The following is a 12,052-nucleotide window of genomic DNA, read 5'->3' on the forward strand; positions in this document are numbered from 1 at the left end:
AAAAACTGCTAATTAGCAGACCTTAATAAGTATTTTACTTAGCATTCCTGCTTGATACATTCCTGCTTGATATACTTTATAAAGTTTAAAAAAATTTATTAATTGGTATGGTACAGGTATTTTACTTAGCATGTAACTTTAAAAAGTTGGTAATTAATGAACACAATTCTATAATTTAAGTTTACTTTTATTTACTATGCATGTTAATTTTCAGATCAGATAAGTGTTTTGCACTCAATTAGTAGTTCAACACTTCAACCAGTTTTTCAATTCCTGTTTAAGTTAAAATAAGCTAACTACTTTGTCTTAAGCTAACTATCGCAACAAAGTAGAAACGGAATATATGAAGTACCTGAATTTTACAAAGTTCTATCTAACAGATTTTTTTTACTTTTGACTAACAAGTGCCTCCAATTTCATTGTTTTCTATACTCCCATCTTTAAATCAATAGCTCATATCATGTTATTGCAGCTTCATGTCACTGTGCGACTTTGATGAGAGGAAAACCATTACCCATTGCGGCCAGTCTCCTTCTTCCTCAATTGTTGACTTCTTCACAAATGATCTTCCGTTAGGGGAATTATTCAATGAGCTCTAGCACTCATCCCATTCAATTATTTTCACTTGAACAATGTCAATATCTGTAATAGATAGTCGAGAGTTATGACTGTATTTTAATTTTAGCTGTTGTAAGAACCCGTCTTTTTTTCTATGCTTTCACTGTGAAAACGATCGATTATGTCCAGCTAATTTCTTTTATGGGGACCTTTGATAGTGTTGACGTTATTTTGTGCCGACCTTACCCTGATCAAGCCGATTCGAGCCCAACTGGACTCAATCGCGCTCGATCAACTTGATGGAGCGCCATCGAGTGAAATTTAACTCAAATTGGACCCCAATTTAATCAAATTAAATTCAATTTCAACAAATTAAAATCAAATTAATTGAAATTGACATAAATCGATCGAATCAACCCAAAATCGGTTCAAATCAAACCTCGTCGAACCAAATTCGACGTAATTCGGAGCCTATTCAAGTTTAATTTTGCAAATTTGATTTGATCGGACCCAAATCAACCCAAATGCTTCGGGACGAGTCCAATTCGGACCCAATTTCAGCTCAATTGGTCCAATCTCAGCATAATTGACCTTTCTAAATCAGATTCAGCATCCAACGGCTCAAATTTATCCAAATTTTCAAAATTTGCCGCCGTTTTCCGGTCAAATTCTTATTTCAGCAGGCAGCTGTACCAGAAATCCCTTATCTTACAACAAAAATCTCTATCTTGCGGCAGAATCCACTCGAGCAGGCATGAGCGTCGATTTCGCGCATGGAGAGAGCTGAGAGAGTGAGGAAGAGTGGGGATTTATTCCATTCCTTTCGACCTTCCCTGAGTGTGCTTGCGGTTCGTGCTTCATGTTAGAGAAATTTTGTGATTCTCAAACGGATTTAATATTTTATGATCGAGTATGGCATAAGAAAGATGATGTATTACCCATAAGGATAAAAATATCATTCCCTTATGAACTCAATAACAAAATTTATAATTTTAACAGAATTTCACCCATTCAATATTTGGTTGAATGAGATTTATTTTATTCTGAGATACGGTTGCCCCATAAGGGCAAGTCCTTATGGTTAATTACATCTCAAGCATTTGACACTTGATAATACTTTTGAATAAACTAGTAGTTTTCTTATCTTTTGAAGATCATTCAAATATTGGCTAAAGTTTGATTTTAAAATACATGAAATTCTTCTTTTAAAGAGTTTTGGTCTTTAAGAATTTCAAATGATCAAGGGGATCAACTTTTGATTGGAGTTTGGAATAAGGGCCAAATGAGTGATGTAGGAACACTTGATTCTGAGAAATCTCAGAGGTGCTCGGACTATCCTATATTGGGCTTTACATTTTGGAATCCAATTTTGTTTAAGTTGACAATTTCAATTAGAATGTTAGTGCTTACATTCCGACAATACGAGTTGGAGGAAATGTCTGAAAGTTGAGAGCTTGCAAAGTGATTGAAATCAACTTTTGCCTCGGACCCTAAAACTAAAGTGAGGGCTACATAAGGATAGTGCCTCAAACATAAGTTTAACAGAGTGCAACTTTCAAACGACACCTCACATGAGACATATCCAGACTGACTTCTGGATTTATTGCCCTACCAAAAAAAACTATCAGCTAAACCCACTTAATCACTTTAAAAATCATGATGTTCGGTCTTGAAGCATATGAAGTGTAGGTATGATATTTTTATTTAGAAAGTATGACTTACAATTTGGCAATTATGCCAAGATGTCTAACCATGAGTGGTATACAAAATGTCGACTTATAAATACAATTTTTTTGTTATATGATCCTTAAGTGAAGGTTGTTCTACATGTGACTAACTGGTTTCTGCATGATCATTTTGAGTTTTAAAAAATTTGACTCCTTGAAAGGAGCAATGAAATTTTTTTTATTTGAAAATCATGAAACCTAGATTGATTTTATGTTGTTTACATTTTTAATATATAAAAAATCTTAATTTTGTCCTAAAAGCCTACAGCATCAAAAGTTCATGACACCCCTAAATAAAACAAGAAAGAAATCTATGAAAAAACATACTGCTATTGCACACCCAATAAACAATCAATATATGCTTGAATATATAAATCAACTAAAATAAAATGTGAATAATATTCGAGTTATTACAATCAAATTTGATAGATGAGTTGTCTATCATTATACAACTCAATTAAATATTTATTACAAACTCCTACTTGTGGGAGGTCTTCAAGCTTCACCTTACATAAATACATTCTTCTTGATCTATCTCCTCTGACTAACTCCACAAGTCAAAATACAACCTAAGTCTAATCAAATACATTTAAAAAAAAAAGATTAAAAGCTGCAAAACAGAGGTTCAAAAAAAAGTTTATAAAGTAAGCATGTCACATCCCGAGTTTGTTTAACACTTAAAATGTCAAACACTTATTTCTACCATATTGGCCATGTCTGTTGAGGTGTTTTAAGCAACACCTGTCATGCAAGCATTTTTTTTATAATTTTATTGTGCCTCCTTTTAGACATAGCCACCTACAAGAAGAATATGTATATATTTATACACTATCCACTTAAGGGAAAGAGCACACAACACAGACTATTCAAAGGCAATCACACCAAATCATTAACCACATACGTAAAAAAAGAAAAATTATAATCATAGCATGCCTAGAGGCTGTGCATCTAAGTGTGCGAGGTTTGTGTGGCATGTCACTAAAGTGAAGGAGATATGGATAAAGTGAAGGAGGCTTATGACTTTGGAGGGATTTGTGGGAGAATCGACCGGTGGCAAGTGGGATTTTGCCCGGCGGTCAAGGGAGAAGGAGAAAATGATTTAGGGAAGAAAGATACAACCGTGAGCCCGAACACATCCTGCAGCTGATGAGTAATACATTTTCCTTCTTCAAGGGACTTCAAGCCATGAGCCCGGACCCATCTTGCAGCTGGTGGAAGCTCAAATTTCCTCCTATAGAAATCTCACTCAAGTTCTCTCCAAAGAACGCAAGTGCAAACCTTTTTTTTAATAATTCATCCTCTAATACAAGAGCAAGGGCCTCTATATATATAAACCTCAAAACAAAAGAAATTAAAAAAAGACAACTTTGCCCCTTGGGCTTACATAAGACAAGACTCTTAAATAAGGGTAAAAAAGAGATACAAAATTAAATCAAAATACAATTAATAAATTAAGATAAAAAAGGAGTGATCTCAGCAATTGATCTTTGTCTCTTCCATTGAGTAACGTCCACCGTTGAATGTCCGCATCATTCTCTCGGGGTGAAAATGAGCTCAACTCCGTCGAGTTCGCACCCCATTTAATTTTTTATTACCACCCCCCTTCGTTCTACAACAGTTTGGTATCAGAGCATGGTTGCCCGGGATGCGAACTCGACGGAGTCGAACTCTTTTTCACCTCGGGAGAATGATGCGAACATCCGACGGTGGACGTTAATCAAAGGAAGAGACGAAGATCGACGACCGAGACCCTCCATTTTTATCCTAATTTATTAATTGTATTTTTTATTTAATTATGCATTTTCCATTTTTACCCTTAATGATTTTGTCTTATGTAAGACCAAGAGTCAAAGTTGTATTTTAATTTTTTTAAGGCCTATATATAGAGGTTCTTGCTCTTGTATTAGATAATGAAGTTTAAAAAAAAAAATTGTTCTACACTTTGGTTCCTTGGGAGAGCTTTAGTGAGATCCCTATGGAAGGGAATCGTAGTTTCCACCAGCCGTAGGATGGGACTGGACTCATGGCTTGAAGTCCCTTGGTGAATGGCAACGCATCACCGGTCAGCCACATGAAACGTCCGGGCTCACGGTTTTATCTTCTTTTTTTTTTTTCTTATTTTTCATAAACCGCCACCTCCTCCTCCCCTTTAACCGTTGGCTAAATCTTCTCTTAGACGTTGGCGACCCCACCAATTCTCCAATGCTCCAATTCCCAATCATCCTTTTATTACTTTCCTAATTTGATTCAAAGAAATTTGGGAATTTCAAATTAATTTAAGATTTGAATTTCCCTCATTAATTTAAATTAATTATACAATTCCCTCTCATCTCTTAATTTTGAAATTTAAATTTTGAAAGGTCTTTCATCCCTTTCTTAATTTAAGATTCTAATTAAAGAATCATTTAATTACCCCATTATCATCTTCCAAATTTAGCCCCTATTTTATTTAGAAAGATTTCATAATTCAAATTCAAATGAATTTGAATTTTAAAGTCTTTCTTAAATATAGAAATTTCTCCCAATTAGTGCAAATCTGAATTAAATGATTGGATTTGAATTTAATTCCCCCTATTCAATGTATGTGGACACATACATCGAATCTAGACATCTTTCCTCCCTCCTTGGCCGGCCCTCTCTCTCCCCTCTATCTTAATTATTTCCTTCCTAATAAAAGGCCCCAATTAAGGAGATAATTAATTCCTCTCTTCCCTCCCATCTTTTCGTATTTGAATTTCAAATTCAAACACATTAATTAAAGAAAATCTGAGAAGGAATTTTAAATCTTTAATTTTTTTTATCACCCCCCTCCATTCTACATCATAAAAATATATATATAATCTTCATGGCTTTTAAATTTGATGTATAGGTTAGAATCTATCACAAAGTTCAAGTCTTATGAACTTCAATCGCTATAAAGAGGAGACTTAGACTTGAAATGTGAATCTAACGATCTTATCCTACAGATGGCCCACTTGAGAGCAAATTTATTTATTTGTGAGTTTAACTTTGAAAGAAAGAGCAAGTGAGTTTTAAAAATTATGGCACCTCTCAAGAAAATTGCATGCTTACTGAGGTGGCTGAGTTGATATTTATATTATTTAGTCCTCACAATATTCTTGGACATTAAGTTGAGCATTTAACACATTCATTAGATCAAATGAGAGAGCTAAATTTTGAAAAGAAAAAATAAAGTTTGTAAAATTAAAAAAATGATTGTAGGCTTTATAAATCAATTGCCCGTGCAAGATTTTGATTTTCAAATTTGGATGTTAGCATATTTATAAGAGCAATTTGATTTTGGCACTCATGCCCCCTTTTTAGTGCATTTGCATGATGCATTTATGCATGCATTTGCATGATGCACTCGCATGACATGCTTACACACTAATCAGTATAGAATACATATGCGCTCTTTTATTCATTTGTCTGGTGTGCTTAGAGAACAACAACAACAAGCATTTATCCCACTACATGAGGTCAGCTACATGAATCATTTTTCTCCATTCTGCCATATTAAGAGTCATATTCTCATTTAAATCTAATTAAAAAAGTCATTTCTAATATTTTCTAACCAAGATTTTTTATATATACATTTACCTTTCTTAATATATATCGACTTTAATACATCTACTCTTCTAAAAGGTTTATCGAAAGGCCGAAGTTTTTATTGATCAAACCATCTAAGAAGACTCTCTAATCTTATCTGCCACACGGGCTACTCCAACCTTTTCATGAATATACCCATTGTGCATCTTGCCTCTAAGTGTAAAGCCACTCATCCACCTGAGCAGCCTCATCTCTGCAACATTTAGCTTAATTTTATGATTCCCGTTTTAATGACCAACATTCTGCAACATAAAGCATTGCAAGTCTCACCACCTTCTTATAAAACTTTCTCTTAAGTTTGAGAGATATTTTTCTATCACAAAACAACCCTAATGTATTCCTCCACTTCAATCATCCAACTTGAATTCTACTAATAATATCGTCATCTATTTCACTATCGCTTTGAACAATAGACCAAGATATCTAAAATGTGCACTCTTTTTAGTGACTTAATCACCCAATGTCACAATCCCACCACTAGATCTATTACTACTAAAATTACATTCAATGTATTCCGCTTTTGATCTACTAAAACAAAAACTTTAGACTCTAAGATTGACTTCCATAATTTAAGTTTTTCATCAACTCCCTCTCTAGTTTTATCAACAAGAAGAATATCATCAACAAAGCATACACCAAGGTACATCCTCTTAAGAATATCTAGTAAGAACATTCATGACTAAATAAAAAGATATGGGCATGAAGTTGATCCTTGATGTAATCCAGCTAAAATAGGAAAAATACTCGGTCAACCACCTTGAGTTTGAACACAAGTAATTACTCATGTCTACATATCTTTAATGACTTGAATATAAGTATTATTAACTCCTTTTTCCTAGAATTCTCTAAAGTACTTTTCTTGTAACTTTATCATATGTTCTCTCCAAATCAATAAATATCATATATAGATCCTCCTTAATTTGTACATGCTTCTCAATCAAATCTCTTAACAAATGAACTTGCGCAAGGTCCTCAAGCCACAACACCCTATCAACCTTCCTCTCTCTAAAATTTTCCTAATTTCATAAATCATGAAAGGAGATCAGAGAAAAAGTTATCATGTCGCCTTGCCAACCATAGTTCTGTGATAATTGAGGCCTGCATGCCTCTCTCTCTCTCTCTTTTTTATCAGCTATCCACAGAAATTTCCAAAAATGACATGAGAGGCTATCAGCTTTCAACATCCCATAAAATCCCAAATTTCAATTCCCTTGGATTTTAACTTTTAATCACCATTTAAATTCTTTATTTCCTGTCCTTAACATTTAATGCCTCAAACTCTCTTTTAAGCCTTCTAATTTCCAAGTTTTCCAGCACTCTCCACTTACGACTCCTAATCCATTGGCTTCCACTCTTTGATTACACAGAAACCACCCCACCTTCTTTTTCCTAGCTTTAAGTTTGCATGAACTACACCTTATGCCCATCTGAATATCATAGCTTGCATCTTTATCATTTAGCCTTGCACTCCCCAGTGCCTGCACATGCGCATGAGGAGATATCTCTAGTGAGGCTAGCTCCAACATATGACAAGGATTGAGTCAACAAGATTTAAGCTTTCAAAAAGACCAATTCAAAATTTCTTTCAAGAAAATATTTGAGAAACTAATCTTGTCATTAAAAGAGAAATAGCTTTAAATCTTCAATACAAGATTTATCAATGACCAATTGAGTCTTAGGACTCAAATTCATAATCAAATGCAACTTCTAATTGAATTTTTTGAAACTCAAACTATCTCAATTCAAGTCATATGACAAGGATTGAGTCAACAAGATTCAAGCCTTCAAAAAGATCAGTTCGAATTTTCCAATTAAAACTTAGGACTAGATCCAAAGCACCCAAAACCATTAATGATAATTTAGATTATCCAGATTCTAGTTGTTTGAATCTAGCTGAGCCCGGGATATCAAAGCTCATTTTTCATCCCAATAAATTCAAGTACCATGACGGTTCTAAAAATTGGACCTGACATTAAACTAGAAGAAGGAAATGTTCAAAATTTAAAAGTTCAAATGAAATTTAACTAATGGTTTAACCAATGACATAATAAATATTAAAACTTTCTAAATATCATTTAAATTATATAAAAAATGATGTAAATATATGATAAAAAAATAAAGAAAACTATTTGACATCTTAAAACTTAAGCCTATGATTGAAGGCTAACTAATTGATATTTAAACATTAATATATTTTTCAACTATTCCATACAAGATCAAGGTCAATACTCTCACATATCTTAAAATGTGATAAATAGAGAAACAATATGTGTGATAACTCAAGTTTATGAAATTTATATAAATGTGTTTGGTAAATAACTACTGCTTGTATCAAAATAGAAACCAATAACAATAAATACATGATTTGAAGAAAATTATATCATCCTTTTCGTTGCTTAGCTCAACATCATATTTCATTTGTCTTGCATTAATTTCATGTAAAATTGTTGATCCCATCTTCCTAAGCTCCTCCACATTTGATTAATTCTTGCGATACTTCTTTAAAATAATATAGGAAGAAGGAAAAGTATTGAAATAGCTTTAACATAAGCATTCATAGTAGCTAAAGAATTAAAAAATCACCATTAAATTCCTTACGCATTATCATAAAAATACTATTATTCCGTTACATTTAGACCCATAAGTCTAAACTAATTTCATTTTCATTAATGTTATTACAAGCATGAATGCTACCAAACATTTTCAAGGAAACTAAAGCAATGAATAAATTTCATTTTTTGAACAATTTCTAACAAATGTTTTGATTCAGAGATTAAGGGGGTGTTTGGTCTTGGATTTATTTCCCGTTTTAAGTAGGATTTACGGTAAATCCAGCCAAACGCAAAAAATGGCGCTGTAAATCCGGCAAATCCGTAAATCCAGGATTTGCGGATTTACGGCCGCAAGTAAATCCGGTAAATCCTTGTAAATCCAAATCCCGCTTCTACTCGGATTTACGGGATTTGGCCGAAGAATTGCGCGAAAGGGAGAAAGTTACCTTCACAGCGAGCGAGCGAGCTTCCGTGGTTGCTTCAGATCAAAATGTTGTAACGTCCGATCCTACAGGAAGGGAACGTCGTTGAAGGAGCGAATTCGAACAACAACGAAGGAGCCGAAGAAGCGACGAAGTCGAACAACACGCGAACACTCCTGCTCCCCTTCAGCCACCTTTCGGCGCTCGCCTTTGAAGCAACGAAGCCGAACAGCAAGGACTAACAAGTAAAAGCAATCCCTAGACGCCATAACCATTACTAATAGAACACAATGGAGAAAAAGGATTCATGTAGCCGACCCCACGTAGTGGGATAAAGGCTTGATGTTGTTGTTGTTGTAATAAATAGTGTAATTAGTGTATGAATTAATTATCTAATTTAACTTAATTAAATAGTTAGTAATATAATAAGTAATTACAAAATTAGCATAATTATCTTAATTAATATAATTTAAAATATACATTGTTAAACATATAATTAATAATATAAATAATAATTGAATAATTAATGATCCGTAGAATTATTAAGTGATTAATGATATAATTAATAATTAAATTTATAATTAAAACTAATAAAATGGCAATTAAATTGTTAGTTAAATAATTAGTAGGATTATTAGTTAAATAATTAGTTGGCTTCATATTTCTCCTTCAATTTTAAATCTTCAACCGTTTTAAATCCTGTTATCTGTTGCCAAACATCTTTCTGGATTTAACAAGATTTAAAAATTGTCATACCAAACACAATTCAGGATTTATGAGCCCAGTATTTACTAAATCTGGATTTACAGGATTTAGTAAATCCTACTAAAATTGAATCCAATCCTATACCAAACACCCCCTTCATCTTTTGAGACTTTATTTGATTCATGAGTTAGATGACGATCATTTATGTTTTTTCTTAATTCATTTATGCATATTCCATCCTTTTTGTGTTTTGGCAGTAGAAATGCTTGCATGCTATTACTAGGCTTTTGATTTCTTTGTACAGGGCTCATTTGATTGCTTAGTTGTAAATAGAATTAGAAAATGATGATTTCACTTTCATATGTTATCATTATTTTGGATACAGTTTTGAGAAGGTATGTGGAGTTTAGAGAATCAATTTTAGTGTCTTACTGCATTCATCCAAGTGATGTATTGAAAGATTTTCCTTGTTTTTCAAAGCATGATCTTTAACGGAAAGCAAACCAAATGATTTCATAGTAAAAATCAACTTTTCCTACTCAGCAAGCAGCTTTGTTGCATCTCCAAATAGCTTTATTGACGAGCATATTGAGTTTGGTGGGAATTTGTAATTTGGCATGATCCATTGCTATGTTCAAAGGTTTGTCGAGAGGAGTAAGCTGTATCATAAACCACCTCATGCCACAGCTCAGTACCATTGACATCGATCATAGTTTTACAGGTAAATGGGAGAAGGGTGTTGCCTCAACACAAACCCTAGCTAAAATGAGGCAAAACTATGACGCGATGAGATTTTCTGCAGCTAAGGCTATGCAATCGTACTAGCAACCCTAGAGATCCCTTCCTTATTCTAGGACAAAGAGGGAAATTATGTAATTTCAGCCAAATTAGGATTTCAATGAAGTTTTCTCTGATAGGCTTGAAGTTTTATGTACATTTCTTGATGATAAAAAGCTTCCCATTTAATGAACCAGAAACCCCTGCTCCAAATAATCTCAGTCTTCCATGCAAGAGAAATTGAATTGAAAAAACCTTCTGAGAGGGTGGGGAGATCAATATTACCATTTAGGTTTCACAATTTCATCATTGAAGCCAAGAAGGAACCATAGTGAGGACGTTTTTTATTTGTAGCATATCCAATGAGAGCAAGGTTACAAACTTTGGCACCCTCTAAAATGAGAACCAATCCTTACGGTCCGAAGATTTAACAAAGGGAAGGATGAGTCTTTGGAGCTTGGGAAATGTGAACTTAGGAGACCCTTCTAGTTGTGGTGAGTTGCAAAATTAGAGGTCGGCAGCATATGTAAGCTTTGCTGCTCCAAATTTTCATTTGGAGATGGATGTGTCACCCCCAATAGGAATGATAGATTAAAGGAAGCGTGGAGGGAAATGTATGAAGATGGGATCTAAGGGAGAAACTATAGAAGAAGTTGAAAGATCATGCATGAATAAGAGAGCTTCGTGAACGTTAGAGATAGAGGAAATATCTGAGAGAGTGGAAGGAGGACATGAGTGAAGAGAGTGGAAGGAGGACATGAGTGAAGCATAGGGCTCTTTGACAAAGGCTACAGATCATAAATATTTTGAGAAGCTACTAGGAGTAGAGGAGAGTGGAAATCTAGTTCAACTTAGGAGGGAGGACTCACTATCACACAAAGAGGAAAGGGGCCCATGAAAAACCTTAGTTAAGTGCACAAAACCTATTATGATTGCCCTGATCGTGATCGAAGCTCCTTTGTGCTACTAGAGGATTTTTGCGTCAATTTGGTGCTACTCTAGCGCTTGGTCTCTTGTCCCTTCCTCATGTGGTATTGGTGACTCATGGCAACCCTTCTCCATGTTCCGTTGTGGAGCTCATCTTCCATCTTGTTGCTTGGATCATTTTTTCTCCCCTTGCCATCGCTTCCCAACACCAACATTGTGAATCAGCTTCTTTCTTTGTCCTTGGCAACTCAACCTCACCATTTCTCTTGATGGTCCAATGGCTATTCAGGGTCCACCTCATCGTCATGTCAGCTCCCACTTTCTTATGTAGGATCTGCCTTCTTGTTTTCTTTGTTCTTTTAGCTATCAGAACTTTGCGCGATACAACCACACATTATGTTTTAGGGTAAATCAAAATTTTTTTTTTTTGAGAATTTTCTTTTTGATCTAATAACTCCTTTTTTCTACTCTTTTGTTGGAAAATTTTCCTTTGGCCATCCAAGTTTGGAGATGATTCATTGCTTCATGAATGATCTTCATTAGTCTGGTGATTTCACTGGTGGATTTCATATCACCTTCACGTACTTTTTAAACTATCCTTGGAATTAGATTATTCAAGGATTTTATGTTGGTACTCATATCAAATGAATGATTTATTGATGTGTATGCTAAAGTGGTCTCCATATTTTGATATATTTGAGGAGCCTCATATTATCTCAGTTTGGGTTGTATTCCCCAACTTCATGTCCACTACATCTGTCACGATCCGGCCCGG

General features: G+C 34.3%; 1 protein-coding gene across 2 annotated transcripts in view; it reads right to left on the reverse strand.

Moving 5' to 3' along the window:
- Positions 1 to 9,113, reverse strand: part of LOC110105649 (putative ribosome biogenesis protein slx9-like) — a 38,263-nt gene extending 29,150 nt beyond the window's left edge. For both annotated transcript variants that reach the window (XM_020835242.2, XM_020835250.2), the window contains exon 1: positions 8,893 to 9,113. The gene's annotated coding sequence lies outside the window, so the exon portion shown is untranslated. The remainder of the gene's footprint in view (positions 1 to 8,892) is intronic.
- Positions 9,114 to 12,052: the final 2,939 nt, after the last annotated feature.

This window comes from Dendrobium catenatum, unplaced genomic scaffold (assembly GCF_001605985.2).
Source record: "Dendrobium catenatum unplaced genomic scaffold, ASM160598v2 fragScaff_scaffold_260, whole genome shotgun sequence".
In the NCBI taxonomy this organism is placed as follows: domain Eukaryota; kingdom Viridiplantae; phylum Streptophyta; class Magnoliopsida; order Asparagales; family Orchidaceae; genus Dendrobium; species Dendrobium catenatum.